Source organism: Sciurus carolinensis, chromosome 6 (genome assembly GCF_902686445.1).
Source record: "Sciurus carolinensis chromosome 6, mSciCar1.2, whole genome shotgun sequence".
Taxonomy (NCBI): Eukaryota; Metazoa; Chordata; class Mammalia; order Rodentia; family Sciuridae; genus Sciurus; species Sciurus carolinensis.
The window spans coordinates 82,254,908-82,261,412 of record NC_062218.1 but is presented as its reverse complement, the minus strand read 5'-3'; the positions used below and the strand labels follow the sequence as shown (position 1 = coordinate 82,261,412).

Here is a 6,505-nt window from a genome sequence, read left to right as displayed (position 1 = left end):
TTTCAACAGAAATATGAATTAATTTTAAGATTAATTGAATATTCTATTGCCAAAAATGAAATATCTAAAATTAAGAATTAATTTACTATTATTTGTAAATGTATTGGTTTTATATCAGGTTAATGCAGTGTAAGAGAGGATTAATAAACTCAAACCAGATGAACAGAAAATATTTAAACTGAAGCACTGAGAAGTACATAGAATGAAAAGGACAGAGCAAAGGAGGCCAGTGAGGTAAGGTGAAAACTTAACATGAGGACAGTGTAATTTAGAGGGCAAGGAGCTACTGGACTAGACCATAGACATGTGAATACAGGTAATGATTGAGAGTTTCCAAAATGATGAAAGATGTCCACATAAACATAAAAGAAACTAACAGGCTGGGTGCAGTGGTGCAGGCCTGCATTCCCAACTTCTCAGGAGACTGAGGCAGGAGGATGGCAAGTTTGAGGTGTTCAGGGGCAACTTAATGAGACCTTGCCCAAAATGAAAGAAAGAGAAAGAAAGAAAGAGAGAGAGAGAGAGAGAGAGAGAGAGAGAGAGAGGGAGGGAGGGAGGAAAAAGTAACAAATTGTTAAGTTTTATAAATACCAAAAAAAAAACATGCCTATAGGATCATAACCAAAATGTTTATTGATAAAAATAAAAATTTAAAAATTTAAAAAACTTAAAAATAAACTTAGCCAAGATAAAAACATGTACTATGCTAAAGAGTATAATATCATTGAAACAAATGAAATGTTTTAAAATATCAAAGTGAAAAAAATACAGATGTTTTCAAATAAAACTAATGTGGCACTAGAATATGAAAAATAAAAACCTCTGCAAATTAATAAGAAGAGATATAAACCCTAAGAAAATTAACAAAGAATATGAACATAAAATTGAGAAGAGATCTTAAACTCTAATGAATGAGATGCTAAGAACCATGAATAATAATAAATGCTAACTACATATAATCTACTGCCTTATACATATTAGATTGGCATAAATTAAAAAACTGGATAATTCCAGATTTTAAATGATATGTGTAAACACACTAAATTTTCTTCACTGATTTAGTGGGTATAAGCAGGGACAGGAATTTTGGAATGTTGCCAAGCAAGAGTTCATTAAAAGTAAAACCATTTCCATATTTCTTCCATCTTTCCAAGGCTATGTACTGCAGAAGTTAGCACAAAGGTCCACAAAGAGCAAATACAAATATGTTCATAAATGAAGTATTGGCTTAACTTGGAATTGGAACAAAATGCCAGGTTCTCATCTATGGCACCCTACAAGCGACTGTGATTAATAATTCCCTAAAATCTAACATAAGTTAGAAGCAGTGGGATCAAGTGCCCAGCCAGGTGTGGCCATGTGTTTCTGTCATCCCAGTGCTTGGGAGGTTTTGGCAGGAGGATCACTCACGCTTAGTAGCTGGAGACCTGTAGACCATTTCAATTAGGATAGATAATAAAAACAGAATGTTGAGTGACCAAGGAGGGCACCCCTGTACATCTGGACACAAAGCATTTAGAAAAAAAATGTTGCAGATAAAGATATTTACCTTCTATCTACCAGAAACTATGAATTAAAGAACCTGTGGAGCAAATTCTAACAAATATATGAGGAGATGCTGAAAATCATGGCATAAATGAGAAAAGGAAATAAGAAGAGTATTTGGGTATCCCTTTCCCTTATTCAGTGAAGGTAGGTGCCATGAAATAAAAAATATGAATGTTAATTCTTGCTGAGTGAAAGTCGAGTATTCAAGTAAGAAACTGATGGGAACCGGAAAGAAGGGGATAGAAGAGAGAGGCAAGCAGAAGGGAAGAGAAGCAAAGAGAAGAAAGAAAAGGGAGTGGGAGAGAAAGGCAAATGCTCAGTTTAAAAATGTATCATTAGTGGCTTTAAATATTTGTTAGAACTGTGAGCTATATTTATTTTATTGATGGTAAATATCATATTTCCCAAAATTTCTTAGTACATATTGCATTCATGAAAAAAAAATAATTTGAAATGAATGAACACTCATAAGTAGTACTTTTTGTTTTAATGCCATAATATGTCAATGTGTTACATTTTTTTGCTTTTACATGATCTCACTTTTGATTATCTTTTTTAAAAATTATTTGCTCTATTTAGTTGCACATGACAGCAGATTGCATTTTAACTCATTGTACACAAATGGAGTACAAATTTGCACTTCTCTGTACACTATGTAGAGTCACACCATTCGTGCAATCATACATGTACATGGAGTAATGATGTCAGTCTCATTCCACATCTTTCCCATCCCTGCCCCCTCCCGTCTCCTCATTTCCATTTGCACAATCCAAAGTTCATCCATTCTTCCCTTGCTCCCTCACCCCCCTGTTATGTATCAGCATCCACTTATCAGAGAAAACATTTGGCCTTTGATTTATTGGAATTGGCTTATCTAACTTATTATGATATTATTCAACTTCATCCATTTACCTGCAAATGCCATCATTTTCTTCTTCTTTATTGCTGAGTAATATTCCATTGTGTATATATACCATAGTTTCTTTATTTGTTCATCTATTGAAGGGTATCTAGGTTGGTTCCACAATCTAGCTATTGTGAATTGAGCTGTATTAAACATTGATGTGGCTGCATCACTGTAGGACGCTGATTTTAAATCCTTTGGGTATAGACCAAGGAATGTGATAGCTGGGTCAAGTGGTGGTTCCATTCCTAGTTTTCTGAGGAATCTCAGTACTACTTTCCAGAGTGACTGCACCAATTAGCAATCCCACCAGCAATGTATGAGTGTATGCTTTTCTCCACATCCTTGCCAATATCTATTGTTGCTTGTATTCTTGGTAATTGCCATTCTAATTAGAGTGAGATGAAATCTTAGGGAAGTTTTGATTTGCATTTCTCTAATTACTTGAGATGTGGAACATTTTTTCATTTTTTTTATTGTAAACAAATGGGATACATGTTGTTTCTCTGTTTGTACCTGGAGTAATAAAGGCATACCATTTGTGTAATCATAAATTTACATCGATCGGGTAATGTTGTTTGATTCATTCTGTTATTTTTTCCCTTTCTCCCCACCCCTCTTTTCCCTCTATACAGTTTCATATATTTGTTGATCGATTATATATCTTCTTCTGTGAAGTGTCTGCTCAGTTCCTTAGCCCATTTACTGATTGGGTTATTTGTATTCTTGGGGTAAAGTTTTTTGAGTTCTTTATAAATTCTGGAGATTAGTGATCTATCCGAAATGCATGTGATAAAGATGTTCTCCCACTCTGTAGGCTCTTTCTTCATGTTATTGATTGTTTCCTTTGCCGAGAAAAAGCTTTTTAGATTGAATCCATTCCATTTTTTGATTCATGCCCTTATTTCTTGCGCTTTGAGAGTCCTGAAAACAAAATCTGGTTCTTAGCCGACATGATGAAGATTTGAATCTACTTTGTCTTCTATTTGGTGCAGGGTCTCTGGTCTAATTCCTAAGTCTTTGATCCATCTTGAGTTTTGTGCAGGGTGAGAGATAGGAATTTAATTTCATTTTTGGATTTCCAGTTTTTCCAGCACCATTTGTTGAAGAGGCTATCTTTTCTCCATTGATTTTGGCACCTTTGTCTAGTAAGAGATAGCTGTATTTATGTGTGTCCTCTATTCTGTATGATTGGTCTACCTGTCTATTTTGGTGCCAATACCATGCCACTTTTATAACTATTGCTCTGTAGTGTAGTTGAAGGTCTGGTATTGTGATGTCACTTTCTTTGCTCTTTCGGCTAAGGATTTCTTTGCCTATTCTGGGTCTCTTATTCTTCCAAATGAATTTCATGATTGCTTTCTCTATTTCTATTAGGTACATCATTGGGATTTTATTTGGAATTGCATTGAATCTGCATATACTTTTGGTAGTATGGCCATTTTGACAATATTTTTTTTTGCCTATCCAAGAGCATGGAAGATCATTCCATCTTCTAAGGTTTTCTTTAATTTCTTTCTTTAGCGTTCTGTAGTTTTCATTATAGAGGTCTTTCACATCTTTTGATAGGTTGATTCCCAAGTACTTTTTTTTTGAGACTATTGTGAATGGGGTAGTTTTCCTAATTTCTCTTTCAGAGGATTCATCACTTATGAACAAAAATGCATTAGATTTATGAGTGTGGATTTTATATCCTCCTACTTTGCTGAATTCATTTATGAATTCTAGAAATTTTCTGGTGAACTTTTTTAGATCCTTTAAATATAGACTCACGTAGTCAGCAAATAGTGATAGTTTGAGTTTTTAGTTTCCTATTCACATACCTTTAATTTCTTTGGTCTGTCTAATTGCTCTGGCTAGAGTTTCAAGAAGTATGTTGAACAAAGTGGTGAAAGTGGGCATCCTTGTCTTGTTTCAGTTTTTAGAGGGAATGCTTTCAGTTTTTCTCCATTTAGAAAGATGTTGATGGTGGGCTTAGATAGCTAGTCTTTACAATGTATATTCCTACGATCCCTATTTTTTCTGGTGTTTTGAACAAGAAGGGGTGTGGTATTTTATCAAATACTTTTTCTGCATCAGTTTAAATGATCATGTGATTCTTGCCTTTAAGGTTATTGATGTGAAGAATTGCATTTATTGATTTTTAAATGTTGAGCCAACCTTGCATCCCTGGAATAAACTCCACTTGATCATGGTGCACTATCTTTTTAATATGTTTTTGTAGGTGATTTTCCAGAATTTTGTTAAGGATTTTTGGTGTATGTTCATCAAGAATATTGATCTGAAGTTTTCTTTCCTTTGTCTGATTTTGGCATCAGGGTGATACTCTCTTCATAGAATGAGTTTGGTAGGGCTCCCTCCTTTTCTACTTCATGGAATACTTTGAGGAGTACTGGTATTAGTTCTTGTTTTGAAGGTCTTATAAAACTCTTCTGAGAATCCATCTGGGTCCAGGTTTTTCTTGGTTGTAGGTTTTTGATGACATCTTCTATTTCATTGCTTGAAATTGATCTCTTTCAATTGTGTATGTCCTCCTGATTCAATTTGGGTAGATCAATTGTCTCTAGAAATTTGTCAATGACTTCAAGATTTTCTATTTTGTTGGAATATAGATTTTCAAAATGGCTTTTAATTGTGTTATGTATTTCAATAGTACCTGTCATGGTATTTGCTTTTTCATCTCATATTTTAGTAATTTGGGTTTTCTCCCTTTTTCTCTCCATTAGTGTGGCTAGGGATTTATCAATTTTTTTGATTTTTCAATGAACCAACTTTTTGTTTTGTCAATTGTTTCTTTTGTTTCAATTTCATTGATTTTAGTTCTGATTTTAATTATTTCCTGTCTTCTACTACTTTTGGTGTTGATGTGTTCTTTTTGTAGGGCTTTGAGATGTGATGTTAGGTCATTTATTTGTTGACCTTTTTATTCTTTTATTGAATGAGCTCAAAGCAATGAACTTTCCTCTTAGTAGGCTTTACAGTGTCCCAAGGATTTTGATATGTTGGATCATTGTTCTCATTTACCTCTGAGAATTTTTTATCTCCTCCCTGATGTTTTCTGCTATCCATGCATCATTCAATAGCATATTATTTAGTCTCCATGTATTGGAATCGTTTCTCTTTCTTACTTTATCATTGATTTCTAATTTCATTCCATTATGATCTGATAGAATACAAGGTAGTATCTCTACATTTTTTTTGTATTTGCTAAGAGTTGCAGCCCCAGTCACTGAGCCCACTGAGTACTCAGCAGCCTCCCCTTCGAGCCCCTTCGCTTCCCGGCGCTCTGTCCCCCTCTCCCCCCCACCGCCTTCTCCCACAGCCACCTTCCGCAGGCAGGCCATTTTCCACCAAGGTAAAGGAATCATATCATATGTCTGCTATCCAGAACCTCCACTCTTTCAACCCCTTTGCTGATGCAAGTAAGGGTGATCACCTGCTTCCTACTGGCACTGAGGATTATATCCATATAAGAATTCAACAGAGAAACGGGCAGGAAGACCCTTACCACTGTCCAAGGGATTGCTGATGATTACGATAAAAATAAACTAGTGAAGGCATTTAAGAAGAAATTTGCCTGCAATGGTACTGTAATTGAGCATCCAGAATATGGAGAAGTAATTCAGCTACAGGGTGACCAGCACAAGAACATATGCCAGTTCCTGGTAGAGATTGGACTGGCTAAGGACGATCAGCTGAAGGTTCATGGGTTTTAAGTGCTTGTGGCTCACTGAAGCTTAAGTGAGGATTTCCTTGCAATGAGTAGAATTTCCCTTCTGTCCCTTGTCATGAGTTAAAAACCTCACCGCTTGTATAATGTAACCATTTGGGGTCCACTTTTAACTTGGACTAGTGTAACTCCTTCATGCAATAAACTGAAAAGAAAAAAAAAAGAGTTGCTTGTGACATAACATATGGTCTATTTTAGAGAACGATTCATGCGCTGCCAAGAAAAAAGTATATTCGCTCAATGATGGATGGATTATTGTATATATGTCTGTTAGGTATAAATTATTGATTGTATTATTGAGTTCTATGATTTCTTTGCTCCAT

The 6,505-nt window shown here is 35.1% G+C and overlaps 1 pseudogene; it reads left to right on the top strand.

Annotated features, from left to right (window-relative positions):
- The first annotated feature begins 5,825 nt into the window (after positions 1–5,825).
- LOC124987286 (eukaryotic translation initiation factor 1-like) lies at positions 5,826–6,251 on the top strand (annotated as a pseudogene).
- The last annotated feature ends 254 nt before the right edge of the window (positions 6,252–6,505 follow it).